The sequence below is a fragment of the Lycorma delicatula genome, chromosome 6 (assembly GCF_047948215.1).
Source record: "Lycorma delicatula isolate Av1 chromosome 6, ASM4794821v1, whole genome shotgun sequence".
Lineage (NCBI taxonomy): Eukaryota > Metazoa > Arthropoda > Insecta > Hemiptera > Fulgoridae > Lycorma > Lycorma delicatula.
The window spans coordinates 98,704,329-98,723,350 of NC_134460.1; the positions used below are offsets into that span (position 1 = coordinate 98,704,329).

The 19,022-nt window shown below is 30.5% G+C and overlaps 1 protein-coding gene across 3 annotated transcripts in view; it reads right to left on the reverse strand.

The window, feature by feature from the left end:
• LOC142326065 (sodium/calcium exchanger Calx-like) overlaps positions 1-19,022 on the reverse strand; it is a 113,629-nt gene that overhangs the window by 78,597 nt on the left and 16,010 nt on the right. For 2 of the 3 annotated variants that reach the window (XM_075368181.1, XM_075368182.1), the window contains exon 2: positions 11,773-11,835. The exons of the other annotated variant lie outside the window; for it this stretch is intronic. The gene's annotated coding sequence lies outside the window, so the exon portion shown is untranslated. The remainder of the gene's footprint in view (positions 1-11,772; positions 11,836-19,022) is intronic. 3 annotated transcript variants of the gene reach the window in all.

The window sequence follows — 19,022 nt, forward strand, 5'->3', positions numbered from 1 at the left end:
GATATAAAAAAATAACATAAAAGCGATTGCTGTCATATATTTTACATTAAAAATAGAATTCATTCCGTTTTAACAATAGAAATGAAATAAAATAATAATATAATTCCGTATAATAAAAACCTGAAACAATTAGCATGACATTATTTTACTATTACTACTTTATAACAGATCGAATGAGTGTTGTAATTTTTTTTATACGGTACGTTTATAACAATAAACGTCCTGCACTAATTTCTCTGCTCAAGAATGTTTTTTAATGTTTCACGTTATTACATACTAAATGCATATCAGCAAGAATAGTTCATACAAACACGCATAAACTTTTCCACCAAACTTCAATGCAGGTGTTCTTAACATTTTTTTATCATCACCGGGCCAATATTTTAATCGAATATACAAATATTTGTTTCTTTTTTTATACCTATACTTTCTCCTAAGACAAAAGGACATATCTCAAACCACAATAAATGAATTACAGACAGGGTTGCCAGTTTTTCGAAATGACATATCGGGGGGGAAGAAACGCTTAAATAATACTGAATTGAAGGCACGCGGCACACACACTGCGACATTTATTGTTAAACCTAACCTAACTATTATTGTAATGTAGTTGAAGCGTTGCTTTTTTTTCCTGTTTAGCCTCCGGTAACTACCGTTTAGATAATACCTCAGAGGATGAATGAGGATGATATATATGAGTGTGAATGAAGTGTAGTCTTGTACATTCAGTTGAAGCGTTGCTAAGCTTCACTTCAAATACTGTAGTCACACAAAAATTGAGAATTTTATAATTGAAAAGAAAATTTATAAAGGTTGAAATTTGATTGAATGATTGATATATACAGTTTAAGTCTTTTTTAAATTAGGTAAAACTTCCCTTCATATTTTCTTGTTTAGCCTCCGGGAATTACCGTCAGGTATTACTTCAGAGGATGAATGAGAGATAATATGTATGACTGTGACTGTAAATGAAGTGTAGTCGTGTAAGGTCTCAGGTCGGTCATTTCTGAGATGTGCGGTTAATTGAAACCCAACCACCAAAGAACACCGGTATCCACGCTCTAGTATTCAAATCCGTATAAAAGCAATTGCCTATACTAGGACTTGGAACGCTGGAACTCTCGGCTGATTTGAGTTCACCACCACACCAACCTGGTGGGTTGAAACATATCAAATCTGGCTTACGAAATCCTTAAATATTATAATAAATTCACTAAATTCATTTCAATAACGTTTATTACTGCAATTTATCAATTACAAACTCGACAAAATAATGATGAAATTGAATAAAATTGATATATATGATTTATATTTTAATTCTTTCGAAATTAATTTACAAGTATACATACAAGAACTTAATAAAATAAGAGACATCTATGTAACTTATTTTTTATACGATCTACGCTCAGAAAAACTTTTGGGACGAGCCGCGACTGACGACATGCTTTAAGGAATATAAAAAAAACAATTTTTCACGCTAAAAAATAAAAATTGTCCGGTGATTTTAAGTATATCTGGTATACTAAGCATGTTTTGGTTTTAAGCATGTTCAAGAAGGAAAATAACATGTACATTACCTTTGAATTATAATTACCCTAAGATTTCCACTTGTTATATATAAATAACCGAAGAACGTTTGACTTTTTTTTGTTTTTGAAAAATACCTTACTTAAATACCTACAAATAAGTGTGAAGAGATAGAAGACGAAAGGAACGATATATAAAATTTGCCTTGATTGTGTGTGTGTGTGCGCACGCGCACACACACCTTCCTACAATATATACGAGAAAATAATATTTTTGCTAAAAAAAGTTTATATTTTACGGAAATACATAATATTATTCGTTATCTGACAAAAATATTTTTATTATTTTATAAACATTACTTGGAACATGAACTTATTCTTGTTAGAGGAAAGAAAAATCACGCTTTGTGCATTAAGACCGTTTTATTTTTATTCAACGTGACCAAATATCTTATTCACTACACAAACTTATTTAAATAAGAGAATGGTATATTCATTGATAATCAATTCTACTATCTATAGAATAAGCAACCGAAAAACCGAACCCATAACGTAACCGCTGAAGAATCGATAGGTTATGTTGGAATGAAATTTTATAAATGACACGGATAAATTAAATAAGAAAAACATAAAACGTAATTGACATGTTGCATTAATTTACCTAATTTTTACAAAAGATGTTCAAAATGACTACCCTGGGTATCGATGCGCTTTTGTGCTCGACTGATCATATTGAGAGTCGTCTGACGCAAAACGTTGTCAATTGTGTTGATTTCTTGTTCAATTTTTACCTTCAGTTTATGTTCTGCAAATTAACATGGCTGCATAAATGAAACCATGCCTCGTCTGACATGAAATACGACATCGGGTCTACGTGTCCACTAACAATATTTACGAGAAGCCAGTTACAATAATCAAGTCGTTTCGGTTTGTCTGTCTCCTTAAGTTGGTATAGTTGTAACGCAATATGGTTTCAATTTTAATTCGTGAAGAATTATACGATTTTATCTGGTCTATTTAACACCAGATTGTTGAGATAACTTGAGTAGTGATTTTTTTAGACTGGCAGTAATCTCCTTTCAACATCAGCAATGGCCTGTGGAGTCTTTAACGGAAGGTTAATTTTCGTTTTGCATTTGAAACTGAACCTGCTGTAACGTCATTTTTCAACTAAATCGTGTATGCTATTCTTCGCCGAGATAAAGGTACTCGGAAATTTTTCTACGAATACTTGACGTGATTCTTCAAATGATCCAGAACGACTATAGGCCTCAACTATAGCTATCCTCTCCTGGATTGAATAAGGCATTTTATACAAACACAACTGCTCTCACAATACTGCACTGCAGCAAAACGTATAATGCACGGACACGTAACCACCTGAAAAATGGCAGCAATAATCAATAGTAACATATACATCCACTAGTCGCGCTAGTCTTTCAAAAATAGTGTTGGGTAGCGGTTTCATGTTGCTCACTCTGTACTGTACCACTAAGATAATAGATGACAAAGTTTTTTTTTATAAATGTACATATTTTTAACAGTCGACTATTACGCAACTTAAAATTTTAAATAAATTTTGTATAAATACATTATTAAGAATATTTACATGAAAATGTTTTTCTTTTTGTGGTCTAAATGTTAGGATTTACTATCGGTACCTCATAGAGGACTATAAGTAAATTTGATTCATGATACTAACGTGAAGAGTGGTCCCCGACGAAACCCCCTCATTAAAGCATACAACAGTTCAACACCTCATATATAGGAAAAACACTTGTATAGGTGGTCCAAATAAAGTTCAATACTTAACATAGCATTAGAAATAAATCACAGGAAGAAAAAATGTCATCAATGTCAATATATGAAAACAACACTATAAATAAACAAATATTCGTCGATAATTAGAAATAGCTTAATTCGTAGACTGTCAAAGTGACATTCACTAACAGTGACAGAATCATCCCGTGCTTCCACTTCTAGATTCTTTCTCCGTCACTCCTCTAGTTACACCTGCCAGATCCAGCCGATGGAAACGTATTAGTCACCTGAGATCATCGCTGTTATCCATAAGTTTACTGCCAGATAATTTAAATGTTTTTACCGCGAACTAATCTTTTGAATCTTTTTGCAAACAGAAAGTAATCTTAGATTGCATAACTTAATGCTAGGATTTTGGGCATAAATAATTCAGTTATTTATTTAAAAGCAATGTGGTACGATTAAAATTCTTCTTGCTTCTACTGTAAAAATGAGTGTTTTTGTCATTAATAAAGCAAACAAATATATAAGGTGAATATAACATCATTAACAGTCGTTATTAATAATCGGCAAGTTATTAATTCATTTTAAACTGAACAACAATTGAAAATAAAATAAAGATATATTAGACCAAGTAACCGGTATCACTAAAAAAAACCTCAAGAATCATTTATGATGATGAATATTACACACATATCATATAATGCTGTTGAATATTACACACATAAATTAAAAATTAATTATTTAATTTTAGCTTTTCAGAAATCACCCCCAAATTAAAAGTAACTGCCAACTCATAGTTTGATTCATTTCTAAAAAAAAAACTTGAAATCTAATGAAGAATTGAAAAGTATTGGGTTTTTTAAACTCCTTTTTTACGTTTATTTTACTTAAAAACTTTTCTACAAAAAGACCCAAAAGTCCCGCACCATTGGGATTTCACTAATTTTGCTGTTTTCTAATTGCAAGACTGAAAAATGTTGACCACTGAAGAACGGGTAGAAATTATCCTCTTTTGTGAAAGAGAAGGATTCTCTCAAAGACAAGTTGCAGATGAATTTAATGTGAGGTATCCTCAACGAGAGCCAGTGTCGCACACAATGGTTGGCAGACTGCTAGCAAAAGTTCAAGGCTGAAGGTAGTGTTACCGGTGCTAAAATATCTGGACATCCGAGCACTTCAAAAGAGGTAGTACAGGGGTTTTGGCGAAGGTATATGCAAGTCCGAAAAAATCAATTCGCCGAACAAGTTTGGAAGTGGGCGTTCCTCGGTCAACAGTATGGAGGATCTTGCAAAAAAAAAAAACAAAGTATCATCCGTACAAGTCTCATCCTGACAAATGTTACACCACATGTCATAAAACGATCCTGATTGCCGTATGGAAATGTGTAATTTGGTTTCTTGGAGAAGGACCCAGACTTTTTGTCAAAAGTTATGTTCTCTGACGAAGCCAACTTTTATGTAAATGGATGGTGAGGTGAATCGACATAACTTACGGTATTTGTCCGACAGTAACCCTCACTGGTTTATCGACAGTAAGGAGCAAGGAGCTGATCGTGTCATGGTTTGGTGTGGTTTGCGGAAAGACCGGATCATTGGCCCCTACTTTTTTGAGGAACAGCTAGCAGTGAAAATTACTTGGCAAATATTAGGAAATGAATTACTGCCTGAATTGGATTTTCTGGGTTCTGGAAAACCAGAATGATTCGTGCAGGACAGTGCACCCCTGCACTATGGTACACAAGTTCGTGATTGGCTAGATGAACACTAGTGGATCAGTCGTAGAGGACAAATGGAATGGCTCCACAATCCCCATATTTCAACCAAATAGATAGTGTCGTTAGGAATTATGTAAAATCTCAAGTTTACATAATCAAAATCAGGGACAAAAACCATCTGCGAGAGCGTATCACAACTGTGTGCCAATCTGTAACGCCTAACTTTGTGATCAACAGTCTGCAGTACACGGAGACCGTTTTCAATTATGTTTTGACTTATACAGAATCCATATGGAACAGCTATTTTAAATATATTGTATATATCCCTATGGTGTGGGACTTTTGGGACACTGTATTTATCTATATTTTTATTTAAAATAGGTATAGATCCACAAAGAGCTCTGACCACGTGAAAACAAGCCGTTCTCAAGAAACACAGCCACAAGAAACTTTGCAACTTGAAAAATATAAGAAAGTAGTACAAAAAGCTAGTAAAGTCATTATTACGTATAATATAGAATTATACACATAATTCCCTCTCAGGATTGAGAGATTATATAATGTTTCTTTTCTTAACGTTTTTCATCTATTTTTTTGTTTTTTCCCGGCTGAAGATACTTTAAATATCAGAATGGTATAAGGTTATACACAACATTAAATTATAACAATCCATTATTGCTACGCAATAATAACGACAAATAAATTGAAAATGTCTTCAAATGCATCTAGATAATGTAATTTTTACTTACTATAAGACCATCAAAACTTCCTCTACAAAACAACAATAAAGACATATCGAAATCAGTTCATTTGATATTTAAAAATCAGTAAAATTGAAAGAAAAAAAAACAGACACGGATTGAATTGAAAGTTACCTACTTTTTTGAGGTGAGGTTAAAAAATAAAAAACCTTTTAAAGTACTCTTATTGATGAAAAAAAAAACTTTACAGTTCGGGTAACAGGTGTCTGTTGCCCGAACACAAACGCATACAATGTTCTAACAGGTCTTTAGATCACTAGGCCACTATTTTCCATTGAACCCCTAAGTAAATCATGATCACGTTTCAATGAGCGATAAATTTATGTAGTATATTTTATTTTTATCTGTTTTATTAATCTTTACCTTTTAACACTGTAAATTAAAAAAAATTCTTTACTTCTCAAACCCGTTTACAATTACGTAAACTCATCTACCCTGAATAAAATTGATTAAAACTAAAAACATACATACAAAAATATGTCTGCCTAAAAAAAAATCTAATTTTAAAACTTAATGTACAGGAAAACCCCCTTTATTAAAAGTAAGAAATTATAAAATTCAGTTACAAAATCAGTCCTCATTCAATATTTTCCCTATTTTAACTTTTATTTGATTTATATCATGAAAAAAACAATTTTATTTTTATTTTTTAATTTGTATGAATCACACATATGCTTTCGCTTGCAAGTATATTTCTTCAGAAACATTGGAAGAAGAACATATTGCCAATAACCACAACTTAATAATGATATACAATGTAAACACAGACTGGAAACATACGAATGCTAAAGACCGATGCCTAAAGTTTATCTCGAAATTCTCTTCTGAATACCTGGACAAAAAATCAAATTTTATCTATATATATATTATCTCTATATACACACATATATATATATATATATATATCCTGTTAATTATCCCGTATATTATCTGTGTGTATATATATATATATATATATATATATATATATATATATAATTGGTTAACCCAAAAAATGAATAAAAGTAATATTTTTGAGAAAAATATGTCTTTATTTATATATATATATATATATATATATATATATAGAGGCAAAAGTAAAACGGAATTCGTACGGCCTCGGCCTTACGACTTCTTACAACCTCTTTCGACCTCTAGTCATTATTATCCTACATGATTAACAACGTATTGTATCCGTTAAGTACAAAATTGTTAATTTTAATTACTAAAACCCAATTAGCAAACATAATGGGTACAAGGTTAACAATTTAGACTAATAATTGACAAATTTTACGATACGAGTATAATTTCATACCGGAAGTACTTGACTGTAATATTTAAAACAAATATCAAATACTAGACAATATATATATTCAAACATAATTATATTAACTAATTAAGTTTATCATAAAAAGTTAAGCAGAACATGATTATTCGAAAGACCAGGTCCCGGGTACCCTGGGTGGGACCTTGAGTTCTGCCGAGGTAGTTTGAGGCGATGGCACCCCCCCCCCCCATCGGAGCTGTATTTATGCTTAATTATGGGTTCGACTCTGGGGGGGGGGGGGGGTTGTAGTAAATAAAAAAAGACTATAACATAACAACAACAATACTGTTATGAATTATCAATAAAGAACTTACCGAGAAAAAAAAAACGCTAAATTAAAAGGATTACATTTTTTAGAGAGAAGAATCTGATAATGAAGAAATCCTTAAGTTCCGAAACGCATTTCACAATTAAATAATACAATGCCAGTAACCCAGTTACTTACAAAACTTGTTAATGGATTGTGTATTTAATAATACATTAAAAATACGTAATAAATCTGTGCCAAACGGTATAGTTAAACAAATAAAAAAACTGAGTTTTGAGTTCGCTAACTCATTATAAATGAAAGGTTTAGCACATTAATTTTTATTAGAAATTACTAATTAACGGACGGAGTTAACATCGACTGCAATGAAAATTAGGCCTAAACTGCTGTAATATTTTAATCTCCATACACTGAAAAGAATGTGTTATAGGGTGTGTATAATATACATATTGTCGCGTGTTCGCGGCTCGATCAGGATATTAAGAGAATAACAAATGAAAATGTTTATATAATTACAATTTATTGGTTTAAAAACATAAGTACAAGACATATCTTTAATAATAATAATGATAATGGTAATAATAATAGTAAACGACAATAATAAAACATCTCACAATAATAATTAGAATGACAATAATGGCATCAGGATTTAAAGTAATTGTCAGTATTTATTCACAGGTGAGATAAATAATGAAAACCAGAATTCAGCCCCATTGACAAAAGACATTAGCATGACCACTAGTCTTAACCAGTGTCTTGTATTAACAAACAATAGTACAATAGATAAGACAAGCATAAACTTTTACTGCAAATTTTTCACAAATAGTACATTATTATATATAACAGTTTACTAAATAATCTCTTTCACTTAGTCTTACAGTAACTCACCGAACCATTTCTTGTTCTCATGTACTGGAATTACTTGAAATATCACCGTAATTGCGTCGAACCTAAACTAGAAATTCGCAACTTCACTATCTACTCGCAGAATACTCTCGCGGGACTGACATCATAACGTCTCGTCAAGACTTCGCAGAACTGACCTAAACTGGTCTTCCTCGGAGTATTTATACTCGCATCTTCTTTACCTGCCAGATCAGACCCCAGTTGAGCTTGAGAACGATCGACCGAGCCCTTTCGTTCCCATGCGTTCCTAACCTGGTCCGGTAACTTTTCTCACGGATGAACATCTGTTTATTGTGTGCCAGTGGGTAGTATTATAAAAGACGATTGTTAAACGAACCTGTTACCTTCACTAAAAACGTTCCTTTTAGCCTCTTTTAGAATTCCTCCCATTATTATATTTTCTACTACTTCCTTCTTAATTGGTAGGAATCCATTATCAGGTCGCTATAGCAATCTTGTTACAATATATATCTGTACCCATAAAGCAACTTGTCCTGACCGACTAATTCATCACCTTCCAGCAAAAATTACTGAAAATAAATTGATGAAAGTTTGTATACACGTTCTACTTATGGTTTAATTACATACACATACACACATTGATTTTACGCAATGTCAATGGCAAGAAATTTTTTTGAAATTAAAACAAAATTTATTCAAAAATTAATAAAATTTTACTTAATTCTACTTTATGCCAGAGTTGTTTGGATATTAAAGTACACATCTGAATTATTGCTGTTATAATTACTGTTTGGACCATTAATTCGAATATTAACTGTTTAAAGTTTGTTACTGGGTAATAATTCTGAAGTAATAAGAGTAGTTATTAGGGGACGTTTTATCTCGTTTTATTACTGCTGGGATTTTTTATTTTTGCAACTATGAATGCTTATAACTCGAAAACAAAGGCGTTTATCGAGAAACGGGTTTCACCATCGTTTTTTTAGTAAAAATCTACATTAATGTCATGTATCATATGTCCACTTTCCTATTTAAAAGTCGATTCAATGTGGCGGATCCAATATGGCAGACCAAAATTTCAAATACATCAAGTAGGAATTTTGTAACTATGTAGATTCGACACTTGTTTCTACATCCATCTACTCGCTCAGTTTTGAGATATGAAGGTTTCCTTATTTTAATATCATCCTGTGTGTGCGCATGCATATATTATATATATATATATATATATATATATATATATATAAGATTTAACTGAAAACATTAAAAAATTATTTTAAAACCCAAATAACTCTATGGTAAAATGTAGAATTACGTAAAATTAGAATAACGTTTTTCAGAAAAATTTGGTTTTAATCAAAAGGTTCCTCGACACTGCGTAAAATCGATATTTATATATATATATAATGTTTTTTTTTCTTGTTTCGTAGTAATAGCAAGCAGCAGGATACAATGATTGCAAATGTTTATTACATATTATAAACTTCACCTCGAGAAAATAAGTTTTCACTTTAACACCACGTCCCGAATCCTTATCATCATCACGACCAAAATTTTCAACTTACAAAAAAAAATTACCAGCAAATTCTTTTTTACCTCCTTCCTTGAACGAAGTAAAAAAAAATATAGTAATCGCAAAAAATTTCGGTTTTCACATTTCAACGGAAATATCCATTTCGACTAGTTCGACATTGACATCTTTACGTACACACGTACGTATGTATCTCGCAATAACTCAAAAACGATTAGCCGTAGGATGTTGAAATTTTGGATTTAGGACTGTTCTAACATCTAGTTGTGCACCTCCCTTTTTGATTAAAAAAAAAAACCAAAATCCCCCAAAAATTTGGATTTTTGAATTTTTCTTAACTGCAGTAATAAGCCCTCATTGGGAGCTTTTCAACGGTATAAGTGATACTTATTTTTATTGGTTCCAGAATTATAGCCAAATAAAATTTTAATTAATGAAATATTTGGATCTTAGGGGAAGGCACAGTCGGTTCGAATCCGAGTTTATCTCCCTTTTTTAATTTTTTTTTTAATTTTTAATTTAAATATATTGATTTATTAGTAATTATTAACCTCTTATTGTAAAAAAAAAACTTTTACAATGAATAATTCAATAAAAAAATAAAATATATGAAAAAATATCAGAAGTTATTAATAACATAATATTTTATGTACTTTTCATTTTAAAAAAATGAGTATATTTAATTTAATAGTCGTACATGGGAATCATGTGGTGTCCACATCATATTTTTTGAAAAAAATTCTGATTTCATCTACTTAAAAATTATTTTTAAACGGTATAAGATACAACTATAATTACATTTATAAACCTGAAATTGATTTTTAGTAATATTTTTTGCCTTAAAGTAAGATTTTATTTTATGATTGCTACGGGTAAAATACGCGAGTTGAAAGTTTGCCCCTCCCCAACTGCTGTCTAATGAACTAGAACTAAATTGTATTATACTAGTCTCTTGTGATTGCATTTTATTATATAAATGTGCTATGTTATTAGTAATCAGTTGATGTTATCTGGTTAGATAGTACAACAAACACCTCTCGCCCGTCACCACAAAGACAGGGGCAAACCTTCAGCTCATTTAGTGTATTATACTGCTTTAAGCTCAGCGGGTCTGTAATTTTACAATCGAAATAAGTATTTTAATTAATAATGCAGAAGCTATACCTATACGTAAGGTATAATTATGATTAGTAAGCAAGTATTAAAAAATAATTATTATTATTATTTTACATTAACAGGAAGTTTTAGTTATTTAAAAAGATATTTGTAAGATGTCGTAATTTTTTTTTCGATTTCCTTCCTAACCCACTATAATTTACAATCACATTCAACTGTAATGCATAGTTACGTAATATTTTAAAATAACACATGAATCAGTTTATTAAGTTCATACATCAAAGCAACATAATTTATTTATTTCTCGTTTAATTAGATGTGGGTATATTATTAATACGTATGTACAAATATACGCATTATTATTATTATTCTTGTAAAATATTTATTGTTGTCTTATATCTCTTACTGATAAATATCCCGCCGGATGTTTCCGTTAAAAAAACATAATAGCCATCCTATTAATAAATAATACTCACGCTTATTTGATAATATGTTACGTAAGAAAACGCGGCAATATAACCTTGATCCGTTAACGTAATGAACGTATTTAATTCAATATACGGCAACAATAATAATGGTTAATAATTCGTTAATAAAGATAGTTTTTTTTATCTTCAGTCATTTGACTGGTTCGATACAGTTCTCTAAGAATACATATCTAGTGCCAGTAGTTTCGTTACGGTATACATTCCTAACAATTTGTTTAACATATTTCAAACGTTGTCGGCCTGCACAATTTTTACCACCTACCTGCCCCGCCAATATCAAAGCGACTATTTCAGGATGCCTTAATATGTAGTTTATAAGTCTGTTTCTTCTTTTAACTATGTAAAAATAACAAAATGAAGAAAAAATAATAATAACAAATCTTCCAGTAAAGGTTAGGTTAAATGGTTTGTAATTAAATATTATACTCACACCAAGTAATTCACGGGATGGGCCAACGAAATGTTAGATTGTTCTAACGCAGCTCTTCAATATCTGGAAAAAAACATCTTTATATTAGAATAAATAACACAACGTACTGTTCCCGTTCTAAGTAAAGATACCTTAATATTCCTAAGTATTATGGATAAAGACAGCGCCGGATTACCCAATAAATAATTGTCTAGGGCCCGTAATTCGGAGGGGCCCACTTCAAACAGGAAAAAATGTTTAAAAAATAACTTTTTTTAAATTAATATTTTTAACTTTTTTCTTTAATAATACATCTGTATTATGTTATTATTTGTAAATTATATATATATATATATATATATATATTTTTATGTTATTATTTTGTAACATAATAAAAATAATATTATCATAATAATTTACAAAGTAATAAAATCGGATTATGTTTTAGAGATAAAAAATAAGTAATACCTTTTAAATTTAAAAAAAAGGAAAAATATGAGAAGGCGGTCTTTCTGTTTTCTGACTGCGAAAAGGAAATTTCCCAAATACCCTTCAATTTTCGTTAGAATCCACCGCAAGTTATATAAATGGGACCACAAATTCAAATTTTGTTTACGGACAGATAAAGGCTTAATCCGATGCTGATTAACAGACTGAAGGAACTTTGAAAACCCTCCCTTCTTTGAACGAGTAAGTTCATCTCGTTTCGAGATCATCCTAATCTCATAACTTCCTTTCCGTTTTAGTCTTCTTATCCGGGATTTTATAAAGATTTTGGCTAATAAAATTTATACCTTGTTAACATAATTAAATATTTAGTTTGCCTTCGTACTTTACTGTAACAATACTTTAAAAGTAAAAATCTGTTAGGCCTCCTCCAAAACGAACAATTTTAAATAAATTATTTATATATTAAAATTATATAAATTTAATTTACGTAATAAATTATAATTTTTTTATACGTTTTTAATAAATTGCTGAATTTAAAAAATAATAGCCCATCCAAATTACTTAAAACAAAATAAAATATTTGTTGATACTTTTAAAGAACCAACGCTACTCTATCTATGGGTTTTTAAACAAAAATCAATAAAAAAAAACATAATTATTTGCGTATTTGTTTAACGGAAACAAATATATCCTCAAATAACTAAAAATAAGTTTTTCGAACTTTTTGATTTTCTATTTGTTGTTCTTATTTTATAACATTTAGAAACGTCAGAAATTTTCTTCCATATTACCACCACATATGTTTTTTATTTTTATATGTTAAGAAACGATTTTTATATACTTTTTTAACAATTAATTGTATATTTTGTGATGCTGCTCTGTTCAAGGTTATACCACAGCTTTCTTTGCTCCGTCCAGGTAAACTTAGTTCTGCTGAAGCAGTTCTTTTTTATCTGTGGAGCAGCAGTCTTATTTCTGATAATCTATATAATGCATTAATAACATATACCAATCAGAATGAAAAATGTATTTATTTGGAACAACTCTAATTAAAGATATGGAAATCCGTGATGCGTCTGCGCGAAAGTTTACTAAAATAATAGTGAATAAAATGTAATTAAAAAAGTAAACACCAACTGATAACCGCGTATTTTGGACAGCAAAGCCCAAATACCAAGGAAGTGAAGGTAGGACTGCAGTCACTACATGTCTGGTATTTGGTGGGGACGTCACTGCTTATCTACCCGTACAGGGATTATCTGATTATATTCTACCTAGTGCCTAGTTAATAAGGTCGGCCTGATTTTAATGCTTATCGGGTAACGATAGTTTCATAACCCATTCTATACTCAATATCACATTTAACAGCCGTTTGAAATGGGGTTTAATTTTAAATTGTAGTGAGAACTATAAGCGCAGCTTCCTCCGATATTTTCCATTTTTTAACGCATTCGCTACAGCCACGTGAGCAATTAGCAATTATAGTATGCAATGTTTTAAGGAATATCTGGTACAAATCAATCTTGCCTGCAGCCAACGTTATCGGGATTAATTTATAGTATACGCAATATCTTTATAAAATTTTACATCTTTATTAATAGCGTCTTAATTCAGTTTTTGTATCTTAATTGTCAATATTAAAATGTATTTTACTCGTTCATGTCTTTTTTTACTCCAAAAATTAGATAAATGTCTAAAAAAATTAATTAAATTTATTGAAAATATAAACAAAATTCTGTAACTTCTAATCAATACATAAAGACTGTAAACTGAAAAAATCAATTTTATGAAATTAATAATTTTTTACTACAAATTACAAGTAAATCTGTACGTAGTTTTTCCTCTTTCTTGATTCATTATAACGTACAATATACGGTGTTTATAAAATAAATGTAATAAAATCACAAAAAGGAGGAAACATAATTTTAATTGCTGTATTTATAGAAATCAGTACGACAAAACATTGTTTGCAGATTATAAATTCAAGTGTCGATGTTAACAGCCCAAGTTTACTATAATTTTAAGTTGCCTCACAATTTGTTTATTTACAAAACTGTTGTAACCAACCACAAGTAAATCGTATTGCAAAAAGTAACAGGATGACGGGGTTCAAAAACAAACAATCTCAATATAACATACATATACATAAAGGTATAAATAAAGTATACACGTGCTATATATAAAGTTCATATACATAAACATATGCACTGAATAAAACCATATAGGTACAAGAATTCTAATAATATATAATATAATATATATATTATCTAATATATATAGAATAACTAATAAAGACTTACTTAGGAATATAAACCATATAACTGTTACATTTGTCACAACAATTTTTATCGTAGTTATAAATATCAGTAAACTACTGAACGGACAGGTTCGCGAGTGAGCGACTAGAAGGTCCTCCGTGCATGTGGGGGTCGCCTTGACGTGAAGAGGCCGCGGACAACCGTACCTGATGGCGTCCGTATGTAGTAAGTATAAGGGGTATGTATGTGTGCCTGGTTAGTTTATGACCTAAGTCGCTGTACTGATATGTTTTTTTGTTTTTTTTTACGTATATTTGAGTATTTTGCTTTTGATGTATATTATTTCTTTATGATGTCTTTCTGATCTTGGACTAATTCCCTCCTTCTCGGGGCTTTATTGTAGTATGTAGTATTTTGTATTTACTTCATTCCGTGAGGATTAGGAGTTTAGCTGCAGATTTTTACTGCTGTCCGATGTATACATTTTTAGTGCTGTATTGTTGCACTGATCGTGTAATATTAATGAATGTCTCTTTTCAGGCGTATTTTTATGTTCCTGCTGTATTGGTTTCGATGATTTTTTTGTTTGTTTTTATACGATGTTTAGATTGAAGTGAGACTTGTTTAATTGAGTTTTTCTTCTCTTATATTTGTATATATTGTGTGACTTTTTTCTTTGTATGTAGTTTCATAATCTGTTTCCTGTATCTTGATGTATCTTGTTTTGTGTTGTTTTCCTGTGCCGATGTGTTATTGTTGATATTCCTATTACGATGCGATTGCACTATGACGTATGAGCGTGTGAGTGGGCGTGTAACCGCCTTCCAGAAGGAATGCTTCGTTAGCGGTTCCAAGAAGGATTGTAGCCAGGAGTGGCGGTTTAGTCGGTAGTGCGCAGGTTTACATACCCATATTAATAACATCTTGCGGCGCCTGTTAGCGAGCCCGACACTACTTAGGTGTCCGTAAATGGGATTCCCCACCTCTTTAAAAAAAAAAAAATGGAATTAGGAATAAAGGTGTTTTGGCCGAAATAAATTATCCTCTTTTCTGGGACACTTTAACAAAAACATTTTCTTAGAAAAGTGTAAGTTTTTTATCAAGATTACAAATTACCAAAAATGTTTATTTAATACTCACCTCCCTCACCAAAAATGACTATACGTTTTCTCTTTTTAGCTTTATCTTGCCATAGAAAAGAAGTAAATGGGAATTTTTTCATCTCTATTTTCTACATCAACTGATCTTCAAACCACTACAAAAATATTTTCTCCATCCCTCGCCAATGGTTTGTGGTAACAAAACATACATTTTTATATAAAAAAAATTATTTAAAATTTAAATTCATCTCGCATTGCATTTAAAATGCAAACTTCTTAAAATTTTGATAGCTCTTACCTCTTTACTATTTCTTGGGGGAAAAATTAGCCAAAAATGTTCACCGCTTCCTAGAAAACTACAACGTTATTTATTTAGAATTATGGCTATAGTTTTGTACTTTATAACAATTATAAAAAGTTTTTTTCAATTTATTAGTTAGGGATAAATTTTCTTAAAAACTTATTTTACCCGAATGCTTCCTCTTGAGTATGGGACCTTACAAAGTGAATAATTTTTTTTTGTCAACGACACAAAACAATAGTTCTGCCATTCAATTTTCATTAAGTCTCACACAAGTATTTATTTATTACATCTATGTATCATGAAATTAGAGATTAATACGGAAGAAATTAATACAGAAAATTTCGGGGAAAAATTGATAATTTTGATTACTGTTCTTCAATAAAAGGAATTATTTTATCATAAAAATACATACAGCTTAAAATGACTGAACTGCCGGCTACTTTTTTTACCGATAACAATATTTTTGAGGAGGATAGTAAAATGAAAATGACGCATATTCAATTCAATTACCTTTCACAAAAAAATTTGATTAAAAAATAAACACATGACTGTAATCTATATGTGTATATATATATGCATACACGGGCGCGCGCGCACACACACACACAAAACCACAACGTATGTAAAACAAGTCTTGTCAAATATATAACATTGAAACAGCTATATAGTATAAACAAATGATTAACAACGAAAAAGGAAATTCAACTCAAGGGAATTATTGAAACGAATCCGGTTTCAATATTACATAAATGTTAAAATTTATAGTTTAACATTTCAAGAAGTTCAAGTTACAAATCACTCCAGTCATCAAATTGTGGAAGAAAATAAACTTAGAGAAAAAAACATGAAAAAGTATCCGTCTTAAACTGTTTTTTTTTTTAATTTAAAAAATAAATAAATAAAAATCGGTAAAATTTACGCCACACAAAAAGCAAGATAAACAAAACTAACGTTTACACGTTAAGTCAAAACATTTCTAAGGGTTACTAAGAATAAAAGATCTTATCTCAATGTCAGCACTTTATCAAACAGAAATAACAAATTCTAGATCTTTCTTAAAAAAAAGTACGTATAAAAATCGAATAGTTTCTTGTTTATCAGAATACTTTTTAATACTTTTTTGAATCAGATTCGTGATTAGGCAGCTTTGAATTTGTATTTTTTTCATTACTTAAAATAGTTTTACTATATTACAAAATTTCTTTACAAAAATTGTAATGTGCGATGAACAAAGGAAAAAAATAAATAAAACTAATTTAACGTGATGATTTATTTTTCAGTACACAAAAGCCTAAATGCTGAGGGGAAAACTTGTGGTTTCCGTTATTTACTGATCATTGGTAGCGTTTAAATTATTTTACTTTGAAATCAATAGTTACAAACAGTGAGAAACTTGATGAAAGATGTTCTCTTGATTTATGACAGAAAGAATAATGAAACTATAAAAAAAAAGAGTAAATTATAATCGGTAATCTCTTCTTTTTTTTTCTTATTTATAAAATTGTTTAAAGTATGTTCCAAATTAAAACACAGTTATTACTACAAATGTATAAAGGTTTAAGGGCCTAGGCTTTTGTCCTAAACATCTGTAAATAAGCAACCTAAAAATAAATGAAACACCCTAAATATCAGGATCTTTAAAAAAAAATAAAACAAATTGTAATACTACCCAATATCATCTTTTTTACCGATTTACACGCACGCGCTCGCGTTGATATCAATGTATGGGAAGCGGCTTCATATTTCCAAACTGTGAGATACTATGAATTAGAAAGAAATAAGTGCGTATCTATACAGTTACAAAATTATTACTTTTTGGTGTGTTGAAAATGTTTGTCTGCCATACTGAATCAATTTTTTTTTTTAATAGCAAAGTGTACCTGTGATACATAATATTAATGTAAAATTTTAGCAAAAACCGTTTTTCGATAAATGCCTTCGTTTTCGAATTATAACTAATTAAAGTTACAAAAACAGAAAAATTGCAGTAATAATAAAACAATACAAAATGCCTTGTAATAACTTTTTTATTTAGTATTACTTTTAGAATTACATCCACAATACACTAATACTACAAAATAATTAATAATCAGTAACACAAGCAAGATTAGAGCGCCACCTCTTCATTAATCTAAGGCCACGGTAAATTTTAAAGAAACATTTTCAGGTTATTCCAAAGGTCGTAGAGAAGCCAAACAATGGCCTGTTAATGGATTGTGTTTTATTATTTATTTACTGAATGCTGTTATTATTGTTAAGACCACTAATTCCAACATTAACTGTTTAAATTATGTTATTGGATGTAATTCTGAAGACAGTACAAAATAAAAAAACAAGTTATTGGGAGGCGTTTTACCTCCTTGTTATTAATACCGCAATTATTCCGTTTTTGCAACTTTGATAGCTTATAACTCAACAACGAAAACAATTATAGAGAAACGGTTTTTGGCATTTTTTTTCATAAAAGTTTACATTGAAAATCATGTGCATGTCCATCTTTCTATTTAAAAAAACTGATTCAATGGCGGACAAAAACACACTATAAAATAATAATAAGTAAAAGTAGATCTGCACTTGTTTCTCCCTCGTAGTGACCTTCAATTTTGAAGTATGAAGCCGTTTCCATCATCCTCCCTCTCCCACTCACTCGCTCGCTCTCTCTCTCTCTCTGTGTGTAAAACTATTTTTAATGGTTGTTTTCAAGTTATCATTAAATCTCTACGTCAATAAATGTAGTCCCTGGAGGCAAACACAGAAGATAGTTTAATTATAACAGTAGATTATTAAGGTTTCCACTATAGGCCACACCTTTGTTTAGGTTTGTTCATCTTCTTTCTTTCTTTTTCTGTTTAGCCTCCGGAACCACCGTAAGGCATTACTCCAGAGGATGAATGAGGGTGATATGTATCAATGTAAGTGAAGTGTAGTCTTGTACAGTCTCAGGTCGACCGTTTCTGAGATGTGTGGTTAATTAAAACCCAAACACCAAAGAACACCAGCATCCACGATCTAGTATTCAAATCCGTATAGAAGTAACTGCCTTTACTAGGATTTAAACCTTAGAACTCTTGACCTTCAAACTCTAGGTTTGTTTATCCAGCGTACACCACAATGCATCTAAAAAAAGAGTATAACTAATAAAGACTTACTTAGGAATAT